General features: G+C 37.4%; 1 protein-coding gene across 16 annotated transcripts in view; it reads right to left on the bottom strand.

Annotated features, from left to right (window-relative positions):
* The window catches only part of FRYL (FRY like transcription coactivator), a 269,726-nt gene that overhangs the window by 212,724 nt on the left and 36,598 nt on the right, over positions 1–20,404 (bottom strand). For all 16 annotated transcript variants that reach the window (XR_015165432.1, XM_086405843.1, XM_086405844.1 and 13 more), the window contains exon 2: positions 12,933–13,108. The gene's annotated coding sequence lies outside the window, so the exon portion shown is untranslated. The remainder of the gene's footprint in view (positions 1–12,932; positions 13,109–20,404) is intronic.

Here is a 20,404-nt window from a genome sequence, read left to right as displayed (position 1 = left end):
AAATTTAATTTAAAAATAGCTTTAAAAGGTTTAGTATCTACTGCATACCCAATGACAAAATTAAATTCCATTTAGAATGAAAGCAAAATTATAATCTCCTATCCCTTTCATTGCACCAATATATATTCGAAGACAAAAATAGTCATTTAATTCAAGAGGTGATCCAAAGAGACTTAAAAGTTAGATTTATATCCAAAAAGTCACATGTAAGACAAATCTGTATAAACCCCATTTCCACTGTAAGTTCAGAGAAATGACCTCGTATGAGAAGGCAACACAATGTATGTAGCACAGTTACACAATACTAAGCTATATTAACTCACACAAAGTAACTTAGCCTCATTTGTAGAAAGAAAGGGAGAGAGGGAAGGAGGGAGAGAATATGAGAGGAAGAAAAGAAAGCTTGTTATAATTTTAAAAGATGGAATACATAATGATAGTACCCTTCTCCTTACAAAAGAAACACGCTGGCTGGCCCCAATATAAACAAAATCACATATGAGAATCAAGTATATTAAACTCAGTCAACAAACAAAAGTGAAAGTGAAAGTCACTCAGTCGTGTCCGACTCTTTGCAACCCCATGGACTACACAGTCCATGGAATTCTCAGGCCAGAATACTGGAGTGGGTAGCCGTTTCCTTCTCCAGGGGATCTTACCAACCCAGGGATCAAACTCAGGTCTCTCACATTGCAGGCTGATTCTTTACCAGCTGAGCCACCATGGAAGCCCAGTCAACATGCAAGACCACTATATTTAACCTAGCAAGCACCTGGTCAGAAGTTGGCCGCATGGAGTCTGGGGGAGAATGGATACATGTACATGTATGGATGAATCCCTCTGCTATCCATCTGAAACTATCACAACATGTTAATCGGCTATACTCCAATACAAAATAAAAAGCTTAATTAAAAAATTAATTAAAGAAAAAAGAAGTTGGCCCCATGGACAGTTAGTCAGAAAGATTCCTCAGGTAAAAGCAGAGGTACATTTAGATATGCTACATAGTCAGAAGTTTATTGGCTATTCCTCACTGTCCTGGAAATTGTCTATTTGTGTTCTAAACACCCCAGTAAATCAGAAGAATTCTCTGATATTATCATATAAACATTCTTTGCCAAACTACCATAAAGAGTTTAAGGATTACCCAATATTCACTGAATTGTAAAGATTGTTTCAAAAGGCAAGTCAGATCTTACTATTTCTAAATGAGGTCACTCCCTGAAGGTTCAATACAAGATATTTATAAACTTGTACTTGAGACTTACCTCTTTTATAAGAGATTTCAGATAGGGATCTAGCACATGGAAAGCTCCCTAATCTCCTAAAGTTCAACAAATATCTATTGAGTTCTTATCAGTTACAAAAATGAAATATACACAATTTGTTGCACTCCAAATAAATACAAAAACAATTCTAATATTTACACAGGCTATGATGAATCTTAGAATTAGCGTATCAACAAAAGTTAAAAGCCAACCTGACTGAGAGGATTTAAGAAGGATTAGGGGATATAAATGGAGACTTTAGGAGAAAGGAAAAAAAAAAGAGAGGGGGGAAGAAGGGTTCAAGAGGCAGAGATATCATGACAAGGATGAAGATGAGTTAAAAAAAAAGAGATAGAAAAATACCAGACTTGATCTTCTAAAGAGAAGTAGTCTCAAAGGAGCAGAACTTAAAGCTTATAGAAAATGATAAAGGCTTCAATTTCAGGCGGGCTTTCATTTGTCTACAATGAGGGAATGTGTTAGGTTTCACAGACTATACAGAAACAAAACCAATGGGATAAAAATAGATATATAAGAGGATATTTATTATAATTGGTTTTCCTGGTGGCTCAGATGGCAAAGAATCTGCCTAGAAAGCAAAAAGACCTGGGTTTGATCCCTGGATCAGGAAGATCCCCCGGAGAAGGGAATGGCAATCCATTCCAGTATTCTTGCCTGGAGAATTCCATGGACAGAGGAGCCTGGTGGGCTACAGTCCATGGGGTCGCAAAGGGTTGGACACAACTGAGCGACTAACATACACACAGTTACAGTGGCTGAGAAGTCCCATGATCTGCCATTTGCAAGCTGGAGACCCAGGAAAACCAGTGATAAAATTCAGTGTGAGTCTGAAGGCCTGAGACACAGAGGAGCTAATGGTAAAATTCTCAGTCTGAAGCCAGAAGGGTTTGGGGTTGGGGGGTGAAGGTGATGTGCATGCGGCATGCTCAGTCATGCCTGACTTTTTGATACTCCATGGACTGTAACCTGCCAGGCTCCTCTGTCTGCAGGATTTTCCAGGCAAGAATACTGGAGTGGGTTGCCACTTCCTCCTTCAGAGGATCTTCCCAACCCAGGATTGAACCCACATTTCCTGCGTCTCCTGCATTGGCAGGTGGATTCTTTACCATTGAGCCACCTGGAGAGCAGAAGGATGATGTGCTGCTGGTATAAGTCCCAGAATCCAAAAGCCCAAGAACTCAAACGTCTGAGGACAGGAGAAGATGGAAGCCCCAAGGAGACAGAACAAGTTCACCCTTCCACTGCCTTTTGATTCTATTTGGATCCTCAATGATTGGATGACAGCCACCCACACTGGTAATTTAAACACTAATCTCCTCTGGAAACACGCTCACAGATACACCCAGAAATAATGTTTAACCAGCTCTCTGGGCGTCCCTCAGCTCTGTCAAGTAGACACATAAAATTAACAATACCAGGAAGCCACCATGAGTTTTCAAGAAAGACAGTGATATGAACAGACTTGTGATTTCTTCGCTTTTGAAGCAGACTAAACAGAGTGGGACCAATTTGTATAAAAACCTATCAGACCAGTCAAGAGATGACTTTTTGAATTAGGGCAGAATGAACAAAGCACTAAAGGTATAGAACTGAAAGAATTTCACAGAAGAATGAACAGGATATCACTACTTCTCAGTTACCACCACAGCCTCCTAACCAACCTCTGCATGCACCCCTCAACCTCATTTTACAAAGTAAATCAGATCACACCTCATAGCTCTCTACCTCTTCTGCCTACATGCCAGCCAAATGGGCCATTTCATTTCCTAAAATTAAGTTCAACTTCTCTTGTGCCTCAGGATCATTCCACATGCTGTTTCCTATACCTGGAACTCCAATTTTTTTCACCAGGTGAACCCTAACAAACCTTCAAATCCCAGTTTAAAAGTCACTTCCTTGGGTTTCCCTCGTGGCCCAGTGGTTAAGAATCTGCCTTGCAATGCAGGGGACACCAGTTCGATCCCTGGTCTGGGAAGATCCCACATGCGGTGGCAGCAGAGCTGGTGTACCACAATTACTGAAGTCAGAGTCTAAAGCCTGCAAGTCAAAACAACTGAGGCCACACTGCAACTACTAAAGCCCATATGCCTAGAGTCTAAAACAAGAGAAGCCACCGCAATGAGAAGCCCTCACACTGAAACTAGAGAGCAGCCCCTACTCATCACAACTAGAGAAAGCCCGCATACAGCAACAAACACCCACCAAAGCCAAAAAATAAAATAAATAAATCTTTTTTAAAAAGACTATTAGTCTCCAAAAGACTATTCCTAAACTCTCCAATCTAATCATGTGTCCCACCCTTAACTTCTCTCTTGAAATACATACTACCTGTTTAGACATGGGTTTGTGTTTACTAGCTATTCCCACATCAGACTGTTACCTGAAAGCTAGGATTATAATTACTTAATGACTAGTCCAGTACCTGGCACTTGGTGGGTACTCAACAAATACTTGCTGAATTAACAATAAGTAAATCACAGAAGACTGCTTCAAGTTCCCAAGGAGGAAAACAATAATGCCATTACCTGACAAAGGGAACATCAGTTTTGTGGATAAAGTCAAAGTCTATCTGAGGTATGCTGAATTTGAAGAAATCATGGAATAGGTTTGAGCTGCAGAAGTAGTCATTAAATACTAAATAATTGTTTAGCCAGAAGAAAAAAATGTAACATTAATAGAAAAGGATGAGAAGCAAAACAAAACAAGCTAAAGGCAGAATATGGAAAAGCAGAATAGAGAATATCTCTATTTAACTGGTAGGAAGAAGAAACAACTGGATAAAATATGGATATTCCTAAGATGTAAAAAGCTTGTAAAATAGAAAACACCAACAAACCTATAGAAAAAGAGCTAAAGAAATGGGCAGTTAACAAAAAAAGAAATGCAAATGCTTCTCACCCATATAAAAAAGATACTCAGCCTAATGTGTACAAGATAAACATGCTATGTTATGTCTAAAAGAATCCACAGTTGATGTAAATGGTTCTGAAATGTGTAAATATAAAACTGTAAATTATAAAAAAGATATTCAATCTGACTCATAATGAGAGACGAAAATTAACACTATGAGATTCCATTAGGACGAAAAAAAAATTCTCACAATATATTCTATTGATAAGGTTACAAATATATGTATTCTGTATATATATATGAAGGCTGAGCACCGAAGAATTGATGCTTTTGAACTGTGGTGTTGGAGAAGACTCTTGAGAGTCCCTTGGACTGCAAGGAGATCCAACCAGTCCATCCTAAAGGAGATCAGCCCTGGGATTTCTTTGAAAGGAATGATGCTAAAGCTGAAACTCCAGTACTTTGGCCACCTCATGCGAAGAGGTGACTCATTGGAAAAGACTCTGATGCTGGGAGGGATTGGGGGCAAGAGGAGAAGGGGACGACAGAGTCTGAGTGAACTCTGGGAGTTGGTGATGGACAGGGAGGCCTGGCGTGCTGCGATTCATGGGGTCACAAAGAGTTGGACACGACTGAGCGACTGATCTGATCTGATATATATATATACACACGAAGAGGCACTCTCATATTTTACTGATGGGTACACAAAGAGATTTGATTCTCATGAGGATAAATCTGTCAATAGCTATAAATCTGTGTACTCATTTTCCCTTTGATCCTGCAATACCACATCCAGGAATCTGTCCCAAATATACAGTGGCAAAAACATAAAAAGGTATATATATGGATAATAAAGTTACCAACTGCAGTGCTATTTGCAAAAAATTAGAAACAACTCAGATGCCTATCAACTGAAAATTGGTTAAATAAGCTATGTCTTTTTTATTCATGCAATGAGATATTATGTAGCTATAAAAAGGAATTAATAATTTATTACTAATGAGTGATCTCCATAATACATTAAGTGAAAAAAGCAAGGCATATATTATCATTTGTCTAAAGAGGAATATTTTTTAAAAAGCAGAATGGAAGAATAAACTTAGGTTTTTAGCAAGTTTTCTTTTCTACTTAGAAAGAGAAAAAAGAGAAAAGGGTAGAGAAAATATAAAAGTCAGACTCCTTTCAATAAACCTTGTTTTATGGGGATGACTTTGGAGGCATGAAATTATTATATATGATTATAAAACCAAACTACATTTTAGAAGTTATTAAATATCAGAATATTTAAAATAAAATAACTTAGATGTATACTCTGTTGGTGGCATAACTATACACTTAAAAATGATTAAAATTGACATTTTATGTTATGTTTATTTTACCACAACAATTTAAAAATTAAGTAAAAGAACACAGCATACCTGTTCAGTTGTCACTCAAAGAACAGGTTACTAAAAAGGCCATTAAAAAGGATAGTCTTCCCTCCCTTGCTCTGAACTCACAACCAACTGCCATGATGTTAGCGGCCCCATGGAGAGGCACAGGAACTGGTCTCAAGCCAACAGCCAGAAAGGACCTGAGACCTACCAATGATGACCTATGTGTGCTTGAAGCACCTCCAGAAGGCTCATTTGTGGCTCCTCCAACCGAGCCCAGGGATATATGCACCCCAGCTAACACCCTGACTGTAGCTACATGAGGTACAGTCATGTAAGCTAGAGGTACCCAGTTAAACTGCACCCCACAAAAACTGACTCATAGCAACTGTGAGATAATAACATTTGCTGCGTTACGCCATTAACTTTTGAGGTGATTTGTTACACAGCAATGGAAGGAAAGTTATGACCAACCTAGACAGCATATTCAAAAGCAGAGACATTACTTTGCCAACAGAGGTTCGTCTAGTCAAGGCTATGGTTTTTCCAGTGGTCATGTATGGATGTGAGAGGTGGGCTGTGAAGAAGGCTGAGTGCCGAAAAATTGACGATTCTGAACTGTGGTGTTGGAGAAGACTCTTGAGAGTCCCTTGGACTGCAAGGAGATTCAACCAGTCCATCCTGAAGGAGATCAGCCCTGGGATTTCTTTGGAAGGAATGATGCTAAAGCTGAAACTCCAGTACTTTGGCCACCGCATGCAAAGAGTTGACTCATTGGAAAAGACTCTGATGCTGGGACGGATTGGGGGCAGGAGGAGAAGGGGACGACAGAGGATGAGATGGCTGGATGGCATCACCAACTCGATGGACATGAGTTTGAGTGAACTCCGGGAGTTGGTGATGGACAGGGAGGCCTGGCGTGCTGCGATTCATGGGGTCGCAAAGAGTCAGACACGACTGAGCGATTGAACTGAACTGAACTGAACAGATAACTAACAAACACAGGCCACTGAGTAAACATTCCTAGGGAAATGAGCCCTAAGTCCAAAAATGAACTGCAAATTCCATTGCTGGACTATAGCCAAGAGAAGAAAGTACATACGCCAACCAAAAGCTGCATACAAGAGTGCTCATGGCAACCTGATTCCTAACAGCCCCTAACTAGAAGCAATGCAAATATCTACCAACTAGAAAAGGCATAAATAAATCATGGCATTTCACACAACAGAATACTTACTATACAGAAATGGAAAAAAACAAAATAAAACAAAACTACTATTTCATACAACAACATGGCTAAATCTCACAGAAATGAGAAAAGAAACCAGACAAGACAAAATGCCTGTACTGCTACTCTGAGACTGTTACATGTATAATGAGGGTACTATAAATGAGTAATTATGAAATATTTTAATAAAATATTATTCTTAGTGTTACTGAGAACTAGAATTCTCAGCTGAAAAATACAGATATAAAATAAAAAAGATTAACAAAAAATCTGATAGTATTGAAACTGAATTGGAAATGTCAGTATGAATTCATGAGGTACTCTGTCCTAAAAAAAAAAAAAAATTCCCTAGTTCTGAGAATTGAAAAGGCCTAAAACAATGGTCAACCCACTAGCAATGAGAACCCCTAGAGCCCAAACTGTGGTCTTAAAATTCTATTCCCCAATAAAGGAATCAGGACTCCTTGGAGACATTGCTGACACCAGGTATGGGGATGAAATGTACATGAGTTATACTAGATAATCAAGAAGCTATCAAAAATTACTAGTCATGTCAAAATAACTCAGTAAGCAACTTTAAGAGTCCCACTGGCCAAAGATTAAGTAATTTAAGCATTAACAATGGTAATTAACATAGTGAATTTTTAAAAACTCCAATATGTTTAAAGAGTCTATAAAGAATCTAGAGGTGAAGGGGAGACCCTAATCAGTCACTGTTGGAAAAAGCAAATATAATCAAGGCACTATATTGAAATAGGTAAGCTAAGGGAAACTGTCAAGCTTTTGTCCTACCTTTCCCATATCAACTGTACTACTATATAGCATAAACTCATTGGCATCAGTCAATGGATGCGGGGAGCGAGCTCCGCCTCTGGCAAAGGTCATGAGGAAGGAGGCTTGGCATACGCAAAGGCGGGATCAAGCCTCAGGAGTCTCCCTGGAAATTCTCGAGCAATCTACCCCCAAAACCAGAGTCTGCCTACTTTCTGCTTTGTGCTTTCACCTACACCTTTGACTTTACGGGGGGCTGTCCCCCACTACCTCTCTGAAAAAAGTTAGCTTACAGCTCCAGTTAATAATTCCTGGGTGTGACAGTGTTTAACCTACAAACTCCTTTGGAAATCCTCTAGCCTGCCTGAATAGGTTTTTCCGGCCACATGTGATTGTTCAGAGCCTCCCAACTGTGAGAGGCAGGAGATGTTCTAAACTATCTAAACACAGATTCTTTTGAGTAGTTAAAAGATTGATTAGAAATTGTATTGGTGAAGGGATTTTCACTTGTTGGGCCAATGTTTGCTGCTAAGTTTCCATATCCCTTACCTGCTGTGTCCCTGGCAGTGTATTGATTAATATAATTGGTGTAAGTAGTAGCTTTAATGTTTGTAACCTGGGACCCTTGAGTTAATTCTTTCTCTTGTTATAGCCCACCACACCTTTGCGCTGTAGGAATGCAACTTTATCTAATGCTTTTGGAGGGTGGCTCCTGACCAATCACCTTTAGAGAAAAATAAGTTTTCTGAAGAAAAGGTCTTAAAATGTTCACAGGCCTCCGGGCCAGAAGATAATGCAAATCACCTAAGCTTTTGCATATGATAAGTTTGCAGGAAGAAAGCCTGGTTTGCTGCAAGACTCTACCCCTTCCCCCATTATCCTCTATGCATAACTTAAGGTATAAAAACTACTTTGGAAAATAAAGTACGGGCCTTGTTCACCGAAACTTGGTCTCACCATGTCGTTCTTTCTCTTACCTTCTGGCTGAATTATTCAGCCTCTTTTCTGCACTAAATTTCCTCACTGAGCTATCCTTATTTCAGCCTCTTTTCTTCACTGAATTTTACTGAGCTATCCTCATTCTATTACTCTTTATATCCTTAATTAACATTTAATTAAGCAATTGTTTCCTGATCTTCGCCTACGCCGTCTCTCCTTCGAATACCCTGGATCAGCCCGGCGCTGGTCCCCGGCAAATGGACATGAGTTTGAGCAAACTCCAGGATTCAGTGAAGGATAGGGAATCCTGGCGGGCTGCAGTCCATGGGGTTGCAAAGAGTCAGACACAACGAAGCAACTGAACAACAATAACAACCACATAACAAATAGTACATGGAATAGCTTCTCTTTACAGACCATTCCACCTAATAAATGAACAGTAAAGTTATAATTGATGCTTTTGAACTGTGGTGTTGGAGAAGACTCTTGAGAGTCCTTTGGACTGCGAGGAGATCCAACCAGTCCATTCTGAAGGAGATCAGCCCTGGGATTTCTTTGGAAGGAATGATGCTAAAGCTGAAACTCCAGTACTTTGGCCACCTCATGCGAAGAGCTGACTCATTGGAAAAGACTCTGATGCTGGGAGGGATTGGGGGCAGGAGAAGAAGGGGACAACAGAGGATGAGATGGCTGGATGGCATCACTGACTCAATGGACGTGAGTCTGAGTGAACTCCGGGAGCTGGTGATGGACAGGGAGGCCTGGCATGCTGCAATTCATGGGGTCGAAAAGAGTCAGACATGACTGAGCGACTGAACTGAACTGAAAGTTATAATATTAAAATATCACCATTTTGCAAATCTTAATGATTTAATAGATTTCAAGCAGGAAGCCCATCACCTATTTTTATAAATACAGTTTTACTGGAACACAGTCATGCCCATTCATTTACATTTTGTCAACTGCAGCTTTCTCATTGCAACAGCAGAATTTACTAATAGCAGCAGAGGAGACCAGATGGGCCATAAGGCCTAAAATATACACTATCTGCCTCCTTACAGAAAATGTAAGATCTGATCTATATCCTGGAGCACAAATGGCAGCTAATCAGCAGAAAAAGACAGACACTTGCCCAAAGACAAAGACTTGCTGAAAGAATCTGAACTGGAGTCTAAGCAAGTCTCTAGATCCAACTACCAATTAACATGAAATACAAAGGTCAGATGAGTATGCTTAATCACTGCACAGGAATGTAATCAGGAATATCCACATCTACGAGACAAAGACCAATTTATCCAACAAATAAATTTTAAAGACAAAAAGGAAAGCAGGATGAAACCTTAAGAGAAAAATCAACCAACTGCAATGGGGAAAGGGCGTATCTAGACCCTGAGCCTATCCAGTCAACTGTTTTTAGAGCGTGTGGGGGACTTCCCTGGCAATCCAGGGTCTAGGACTCCATGGTTCAACTGCAGGGGGCACAAATTCCACCCTTGCACAGGGAACTAAGATCCTGCATTCCATGAGGTTGTGTGATGCTGCTGCTGCTGCTAAGTCGCTTCAGTCGTATCCAACTCTGTGCAACCCCATAGACGGCAGCCCACCAGGCTCCCCCGTCCCTGGGATTCTCCAAGGCAAGAACACTGGAGTGGGTTGCCATTTCCTTCTCCAATGCATGAAAGGGAAAAATGAAAGTGAAGTCGCTCAGTCGTGTCCAACTCTTAGCGACCCCATGGACTGCAGCCTACCAGGCTCCTCCGTCCATGGGATTTTCCAGGCAAGAGTACTGGAGTGGGGTGCCACTGCCTTCTCCAAAATGTGTGAGAATTACAATTAACATTAACTGGATATTTGACTATATGGGAATTACTTTTTCAAAGTTACTAATGGTATAACGGTATCAACAGAAAAATACAAATAAATTTTATGATGCCTAGAATTTTCTTTAAAATAGTATAGGAATGGGAGGGAAGTTGGTGAGAGACAAGACAATTTGGCCATGACATGATAATCACTGAACCTGAGTAATGAATACAAGGGGATTCATTACACTAGTCTGTAACTTTTATATGTCTTAAGTTTTCTATAATAAAAATTATAATAAGATATAACACTTCCTCTTTAGGCACTGAAAAATTCTGAAGTAAAAAAGAACAGGTCAAGAAGTATGCTAGGTTACCCCCAAAAGGCAACTTGACTGTGACAAGGTGTGGGGTCTTCTAAAGACGGGTAAAAAGCCAAGCTTGGAAAGAACTGGTCTAGAGATAAAGTAAATGACTGCCTACTAGATCCAAACTTAGTTATGTGACCTTTTCCAACTGCATCAGGCAGCTAGAACTAGGAAATATATATTTGGCAAATTAACTTAGGTTTGTGGTTTGGACAGGGTCTTCAGAATGTTAAAAAGGCAACAGAACATAAGATGCTGCTGCGAATATGATCACGAGGATTGGGTTTTAATTAGAAAAGCAAGAAAATGCCAAGAAACAAGTCATAATAAAGAAAAAGAACAGAAATCAAGTGTTATGATCATGAGAGGAGACTCCAAGGCCTCAGAAGTACAACTAATTGATGATGTGATCTAAGGCAAGAAGTGACAGTCTATGAGACCTTGGGACTCCAGTCCTGGTGAGCTAGTAACACTGGTTTCTAGTAGGTTTCAGCTACCTGCCAAGCTCACCCTTTCCCAAGCTCATTTTAGAAGGAATCTGTATTTTTTAAAAGGGTCCCAGGATTAGAATCACTGGTATAAGATGCAGTGATCCTGGAAAATATGAAGGTGAAAACAATGGATACTAAACAGGTCAAGGAAACATGATGAGAGTAACTAATAAGATACAAGAGACAGAAAGGGAACAAATGAGTTAAGTGAAGAATTCTAACGGTCAAGACAACAGAAGGATAAGAATGTGAAGAAAAAGAATAAAAGCAAGATATCACAATCCAAAGACAATGACTAATTGACAGTGGGACCTTATTCTAACCCCACGATTCAAAGAAAGCAGCCTAAAAATATCTCTATCAGATAGGTTGGGAAAGAAAAGGTATCCTCAAAAAAACAAATATCTATCAATTTGTTCATTACAGACATAAAGTGTTGTGTGTATGAAAGCACCAAAAAAGAAACCTTATAAATTATTTAGTTAATTCACTCATTTCATAGATGAGGAAACCAAGGGCTATGAAGACTAATTAACTTGCACTTAAGAACACTATGTAATTAATTATTAGAATTAGAGCTAAGGAGTACCTCATTCTTCACTCAATCTCCTCATCTACCTACATGGTTTCTATTTGGAGACTTACCTCTTTACAGTGCTAAATGTTATCATATATATTTTATTTATAAATAAAAATTTGGTAACTCTTTGTTGACTGACACTCAAAATGAGTCTTCAATATTTTACATCAATAATTTTAATCGTTTCCCATGTCAGCAACTTGTTCTGCTCAATTTTACTCTTCTGCACCCCACCCCAAAACATGTGTTTTGAATAAATCTCAGAGACATTCAAAAAACATATTGGCTAACTAGCACCTATGCTTCCAAAAAAAGGTTAAAAATATGAAAAGGGACACACAGTGCCATGCTATAAAAAGAAGAGGTGGCATTACATACTTCTCTTATCAATTCCATAAATGTGCACATAATTTACAATTATGTCAAGAGGATGCTCTTGACTCAGTGGATTCAAAATACCTAAGTAGGTAGGAAAAGATAGCAATAGGAAGAACTACCTCAGCCTTATAATAAGAAAATATAGAGTACAGACCTAAAGTTGGAATCCATGGCTCTAGCAAAATGAAAACAGAACCAATAACAAATCATAAAATACTAACACAATTCACTTACCATGCAAGTTCTAGTTTGGACATGAAATTACTCTTATTTTCACAGCTTTTCTACTTCTAACATTTTTATCATTCCATAAAACAATTTTCTTCCCAAATAAAACTAGTTTTAGTAAACCCAGTTTTGAAAGCTCACTTATTGTAATAACCACTAAAAATGGTAATCACCTATAGCAGTAAATATAAGTTTAGATCATTATTTAAAAAACACTTGTAAAAATCTCTAGTTATGAAATAAATATAAACTATGATCTTGTGACATCAGTAAGTACCACTTGTACTTCATTCAAAATGAAAATGAAATGATAAAAAAATAGCTAATACAGAGCATATAAAAGTGCACACACAAAAAGTTGTTTACATATTTTTGTATTCTTCATAAATACTGCATATTATACTATACCCAGATTATAATATGGAAAAATGTTCTGAAATCTCCAAAAATTAGGTATTATTGTTATTCTTAGATATGATTTTGAAAATTACCACACATACACAAAAGAATAGGTGCTTACCCATGTGTGAAAAGAGAACATGGCACAAAAAAGGGGAAGGTAATTCAAATGAATTAGCTGTTTTACAAATCCCTATTACTCCTTTTTAAAAGCACAATACATACATACCACTTACCACTTAGAAAGGGTTGCTGAGGCACAGAGTTTGTAGAAAAAACACCAAACATGGAAAGGATCCATCTAGAAGCTTTTTCAATCTGGAGCTTGTACTTTATAGGCACACAAGTGGGCACACTGGTGCAAAACAGTAGTGATTCACCATGTACAATGCAGAATGTGGAATGTTAAAGGCTGAACGACAAAGAAAAAAAGAGAGAAAAGAAACATGGTAGGTTATTAGTTACTAATAACAGCCATGTTTAAAACAATAGTTGTAACACTTGGTAGGTTTCATGTAACATATATCATTATTGAACTTAGTTTTTAGAACTTGAGAATTTAGCCAAGAAGAACTTACTTACTAAAAAATCTCAACTATATACGGAAAGAATCTCTCTGGAGAGAAAAAACAAGAAAAGGAGTATTTGTCATTTAAAGGTTCTAAGTTAAATCTTTCATCACCGATAACATTTTTTTCAAGTACATTGTGAATCTCCTCACCATCTAAGCAAAATTACCTATTTCTTGATGATACAAGGGTCATCATCATAACAGTCCTTCCATAGTACTTGAGTATACATACATTATGGGGCAATGACTCTATAGACCTTTTCAAAAGGTACCCTAAGGCACTCCAAGAAATGAGCATTCTCTATTGCTAGATATCCTGTTATCTACAGTATCAAGAATGTACTTATTCTTTGACCCAACAATCCTCCTTCTGGTACATTTTCCTACAGATACAATTCAGTTCAGTTCAGTTCAGTCGCTCAGTCGTGTCCGACTCTTTGCGACCCCATGAATCACAGCACGCCAGGCCTCCCTGTCCATCACCAACTCCCGCAATTCACCCAAACCCATGTCCATCGAGTTGGTGATGCCATCCAGCTATCTCATCCTCTGTCATCCCCTTCTCCTCCTGCCCCCAATCCCTCCCAGCATCAGAGTCTTTTCCAATGAGTCAACTCTTCGCATGAGGTGGCCAAAGTACTGGAGTTTCAGCTTTAGCATCATTCCTTCCAAAGAACACCCAGGACTGATCTCCTTTAGAATGGACTGGTTGGATCTCCTTGCAGTCCATGGGACTCTCAAGAGTCTTCTCCAATACCACAGTTCAAAAGTATCATTCCTACAGATACAATTGCACACTCACAAAATAAAGTGTACAGCACGATTATTGTGGGATAATCTATAAAAGTGAAACACTGAAAACAACCTAAGAGGATTGGTAAAATCACCTATGATGCATCCACTATAAGGAATATGATGCGAGTATTAAAATGATTAAGGAAGCACTCTGTATTTCCATGGAAACATCATCAGAGAATGTACATATATGTTGTTATAGTCTGTGTTCTTAACAAGGGGAGGGAAAAGGGAAGAAAGAATATCTATTTTTATTGGTTAAATTTTACTAAAAAGTACTGTAAAGAACCATAAGAAATTGCTTAAAAAAAAGAGGCAGGGGACGGGAGAGTCAAGGGGATTGGTTACCAATAAAGGACGGTAAAGAAACAGGGATAGAAGCTAAGATTTCAAAGTGTCACTCTGACTTCCAAAACATGTAAATGTTTAAACAAAATAAAATTTAAAACAAGTTCCTCAAAAAAGCTTAATTTTTACTCTTTCATCCCTTTTTTATTAAAACACAAGCTGTTATACGGTCAGTATAACAAGGCTACTCTCCTGGAATGTGCATGTGTGCTAAGTGCGTGCTAAGTCGCTTCAGTATGTCTGATTCTTTACTACCCCGTGGACTGTAGCTTGCCAGTCTCCTCTGTCCATGGAATTCTCCATGCAAGAATACTAGAGTGGGTTGCCATTTCCTTCTCCAGGGAATCTTCCCAACCCAGGGATTGAACCTGCATCTATCTCCTGTGGCTTGTGCATTGTAGGTAGCTTCTTTACCACTGAGCCACCAGGGAAGCCCTGGAATGGTGAATGGCAAATTACTTCCTTGTCTTTCAGAGAAACTCTTCTCTTTCCTACTGGGAGTAATTCCACATATATTCAGTGCCTACTATCTACCAGCAATACATATATCAGTGAACAAACCCGTAAGATGCCTGCTCCAATGACCTTAAAATTCACTGTCACCCATTTACTCATTACTAGTGAAGGTACACTAAGAAAGGAATAAGTATACATTTGCTAGAGGAAATGTAAATTTGACAACCATTCTGAAAAGTAAATTTGTCAATACGTAACAAGAATCTTTAATACGTTCATAGCTGTTGACCTAGTAACTCTGTTCCCATGAATGCAAAATGCAGAGAGAATTTTATATACAAATTTTTTTATACTATTTATAAAGAAAATTTTTTTACATTATTTTAAAAGAAATTTTACATTATTTATAAAGAAAAATTCTAAGGAATATAAATGCCTGAAATAGAGAAAATAGTTGGCTAAATTATGGTTTATTCAGCAGATGGAACATTATGCTACAGTTAACCTAGAAGTAATTTCTAGTTAAACATGTTAGATTAACCGCAAATATTTATCCCTATTCCATGTCTGGCTCCTCTGAAATAATTGTAAAAATTTTTTAAAGTAATAAGAACACAAAAGCCAGAGAGAACAGAATAGACATTCTTTGATAGGATAAAATTAAAATACAATTTCAAAAAAAGGGGGGCAGAATGATGTTAAACAACAATTTTAAAAAAAGGGGCAGGACTCAAAATTATATATAATTTTATCCATTTTTTAAAAATTACATTGAAACAGAGATAAATAACTTAATATTATTTCTAAATAGTGATTTTAAATAAATGATGTTTTTATCTTTTATGCTTTTCTGTATTTTCCAAAATATCTACAAAGGGCATTTATTACTGTTATAGTTAGAAAAATATAATCTTTTTAAAACATATATATAACATATATATGGCCTAAGAAGGCCATAATCAAAACAAAGATAACAAGTGTTGGCAAGTGTATGGCTAGAACCCCCTTCACACACTGCTGGTAGGAAGATAAAATAGTACAGCCACTTTGGAAAACAGTCTGGCAGTTCCTCAAAAATAAAATATGTCCTAACCATTCCACTCCCGGGTATACAGCAAAAGAAATTAAAACATACATCCATGCAAAAATATGTGTACAAGTGTTCACAATAGGGTGATAACCCTATACTACAGAAACTGTCATAATAGCATTATTTGTATTACAGTCAAAAGGCAGAAACAATACAAATGTCATCAACTGATGAATGGATAAATAAAATGTGGTGTATCCATCCAGTGGAGTGTGCCATAAAAAATACTGGTACATGCTACAACATAGATGAATCTGAAACAATTAGGCTAAGTGAAAGAAGCCAGTCACAAAAGGTTACACATTACATTATTCCATTTTATGAACAGACAAATCTATCAATATACAGAGAAAAGATAGATTAGTGGTTGACTCTGGACAGGGAGGAGATGGGGAGGTAATGGATACAGGATTTCTTTTAGGGGATGATGAAGATATTCTAAAATCAATTGTGGTTGTGGCTGCACAAGTCTGTCAATACACACAAACCTCAAATTGTACACTATAAACTGGTGACTTGCATGGTATGTGAATTATATCTCAATAAAGCTATTATATTAAAAAAATATACACAGCCTATCACTTCTTCACCACTCAACAATATTTCACATATTATTCCTTATCACCTTGCAACACTATATAACAGGAAAAGCATTAGATTCAAGATAAAACCAGATTCTCATCAGTCCTAAAACCACTGATAAACCATAACTCCCAAGTTTCCATTTCCTTTTGTGGGGAATGCTCCCAAGTTTCCATTTCCTTTTGTGGGGAATGAGGAGTCCTTTTTGGTATAGCACCTCATTTTTCTCCCAACGACTGAAGTGCATTCCTACCAAGAGTAAGTTATCTTGTATTTGTCCAAAATTCACCTTGCCAATATATCTTAGCTAAATTTTATATCAAAAGTATATTGATTTAAGAAGAAGAAAAAAAAATTTTATATCAAAAGTATGAGTGCAAAAAGAAAATGTTTTGTTTCTGAAACTTAAGCCGAACAATTTGAAAAAGGCAAGTCACTTTTAAAATATCCTAAAGAGAAGGCCTCAGCTCTACATCAAAAAACTGATAATATCTGAGCATTTATACACTTGACTATAAAACATTTAAGGCACATACCTTCCCTATGATTCTTCATCCCTATGTAACACGATCCCAAATACTAGTTGATTATACAATCAATATTGTATAGAAGACTGTATTGCATGTAATTTATTTGTATAAAAGACTAACAGAAGTACACTATTATTACTAGTATTCTATCTCACACTCTAAAGACTGATGGTTGACCCTCCTGAGTTGTCTCTTAGAAAGGCTGAAACTTTTCTATTCTTCAAGTCTCAGGACCACCACAGTCCTGTACTCTCTACAGATATCTTCATCTCTCAAACTGAAAGAAGATGCCCAATGTAAACTTATCAAATTCAGTTCAAGGCTGCTAAAGTCCCTCTTCCTGTGTTCTTGGGCCCTCCGAACCCTCTCTTTTTAAAGCAAAACCTATATCTGACCTGTATATTCAGATGACCATTAAGGGGAAAAAAAATCTTACATTCATGCACCACAGACTTCCCTTTATTTCCTCTTACTACAATCTGGGCCTCTACATCTTCAAGTCTCAACTCATCAACTCAGCCATTTACCCTCTGACCCCAACCACTGCAATACTAAAATACCCTTTTGTCAAAAGGACTCCACAAAGCTTCTCACCTGCCCTCTCTCACTATTCTGATGCACCTCAGATACTGCTCCCGAGTGCATCTTTCAAATTGTATGACTCTGATCACAAAGCTCCTTGACTCGGTAATTCAGTGGTACTCCCAATGCCTACAGAATAAAGTCCAGAAATCCCTTAGCCTCACAGTCGAGGTTCTAATGGAAGAGAACAAAGCGCTAGCCCATCTCCCTAATGTTCTCTAGAACTCTGCTCTGTGCCAACACACGCCATTCCTTCCTACGCCCAGATCTTCCTTCCATCTGGAATGCCCTCCCTTTGCCTCTGTGCATTAAAGTCCTCTAAAGTCATTTTTTATTTATTTATTTATTTTTTCTAAAGTCGTTTTTAAAGTAGAAAATCACTTTTTAAATCACAGGACTGGGTTTCTCAACCATAAGAGCTTCAAGGACTTTTTATAAGGGTTATAAATGTTAGAAGTATTATAAGTGTTACAATGTGTAAATTTAGAAAAAGAGCCAACATGTAGCACATAATGTTGTTACTGTTATCCATTCAACATAATGAGGGTTCAAAACATATTTTTTAATTGACATGCAAAACAAAGAAGTCTTTTCTAATCATACTATAAACTTTGCTCTCAAAGCAACAGTTTAAGATCTGATACCTCTGGAAGTTAAGATGATGAAAATTTCTGATAATCAAAACTTCAGTTTCTGGGAATCTCACACAGATTTATGATGTATGAACAGCAACCTACTATTTCATGATTTAGTCAAGAACAACTTGATTTATAATCACTTCACCATATATATAAGTCATGTTGCTGTACACCTTAATCAGTGTTGCATGTCAATTATACCTAAATAAAATGGAAAGAAAAAATGTTTAATATATTTTAACTAATAAAATTTAACATTTAACCAAAAATGGGCGGTGAGGGCAAGCCTTATCAACATAAAGTAGTTTCATCATTTACTTTTTTAAAAAGTAAGGTACATATAATTTACCATCTTAACCACTTTAAGCATACACCTCTGTGGTACCAAGTACATCCATACTGTTGTACAAAGACCACCACCATCCATCTCCAGAAATCTTTTTATCTTTCAAAACTGAAACTCTGTATTCACTAGACAATAACTTCTCTTCCACTCCCCGCTCCCCGCTCCCAGGCCCTGGCAACAAGCACTCTACTCTCTGTTTCTACGAATTTGACTACTCTAGATATCTTATTTAAGTGGAATCATACCGTATTTGTCCTTTTGTCACTGGCTTATTTCACTAAACACGAGGCCTCTTTGAGGTTCATTTGTGTTATCATTTACTTTTTCAACAAGAACTCCAAAACCACATAAAGGACATGGTTTAAACATTTTCTAGTTTAAACTCATAGTTTTAGCATACTCTGTATTATATGGCACTGGACTGCAGATCTGGCTGACTCAAATTACAGAAAGAAAGGGAAAGTAGAATAACACATACTCAACAATCTGGTATGATACCAGGTATCAAACTAGGTGCATGTCACACAATGAAATCCACGCAACTCTAAACAGATAGGTTATTACTATTCTCAGTTGGTAAATGATAAAAAGGTGATTCAGAGGACCTCCCATGTCGCTGCCCTATCTCCATTTTGTTTTATCATTCCATTTATCACTATCTGACATATAAACATACGTACATACATTTTATTTCCTTATGTGCAACTTATATGTAGGCAAAAAATAAGTTGAGAATCACATTTATTCAACAACGTTATATCTATAATACAATGCCGCTTAGAAGCTGAACATTTTATAATCTCTAGGTTTTCTGAGATGCTTGTCCATAGGTACATTTCTTAGATACTCAAAAGTTGAGAGATTTTATTATTGCCAAAGATATGGGTTTTTGGGGTTTGTTGGTTTGTTTTTTTTTTTTTTTTTTTTGAGTAGGTATGGGAGGTGGGGGGTATTGGAAGACAGAAGTAGGGAATAAAATTCCAAGTAAAAAATCCAAGGGTCCAAGAAGGCTGGTCTCCAGTAAGCCCAGATCTGCTATTATAACATCCTCATCTTCTATAAATTTTGTTTTTTTAAATCAAACTTCACCCGAGGACTTTTCTACCAAGCAAGAATTTACAATATGAGGAGAGACACTAGGTTGTGATGGATGGTCTAGTTACCCTTGAATATACTGTCACTATAATACTAACCATATTTACATTACACTACAGATTTCCTTTTTCTGTTTCAGAGTGAAAAATATTCCCACCACCATGTACTGCTACATTTTCTCCCTTAAAATTGGTTAAAGTTTTTCATCACATTTCAAGAAATTAAGAACTAGACACCTAACTTCTAAATTTTATAAACTGTATTTTTTCATAATCTAAATGAGAATATCTTCACAATAAGAAGAATTTTAAATATTCTTTAGAGAAATCAAAAAATGTTAAGGGGTCCCACTAAATAAATTCCCACTTGCGACAAAAGTCTACATTTCCCATTAGTTTACTGTTTTCAAAAAATAAATTTCTCTTCATCACAGTTTGAATGTTACTTACAAAAGGAGTACTGTATTCACAAAATAATTTTATCTTCACTGATGTAACAAGAAGTCAGTGGTTTCCTTTTTGTGGTAAACAATGGGCCTTGGGAAACATGTTCTCTGGTAAATGTCTTTCACATATTTTTAAATACACAATTGGTTCCACTTCCTAATAATCACCATTTACCAGAAATGCAAAAGATAGAAATCTATCAAGATACACAATAAGACTAAGCAAGCCA

Source organism: Bos grunniens, chromosome 6, assembly GCF_055505025.1.
Source record: "Bos grunniens cultivar Pamir isolate PY7600 chromosome 6, Bosgru_T2T1.0, whole genome shotgun sequence".
Classification (NCBI taxonomy): domain Eukaryota; kingdom Metazoa; phylum Chordata; class Mammalia; order Artiodactyla; family Bovidae; genus Bos; species Bos grunniens.
The sequence above is the reverse complement of the archived record's forward strand: the minus strand, read 5'-3'. Positions and strand labels throughout refer to the sequence as shown.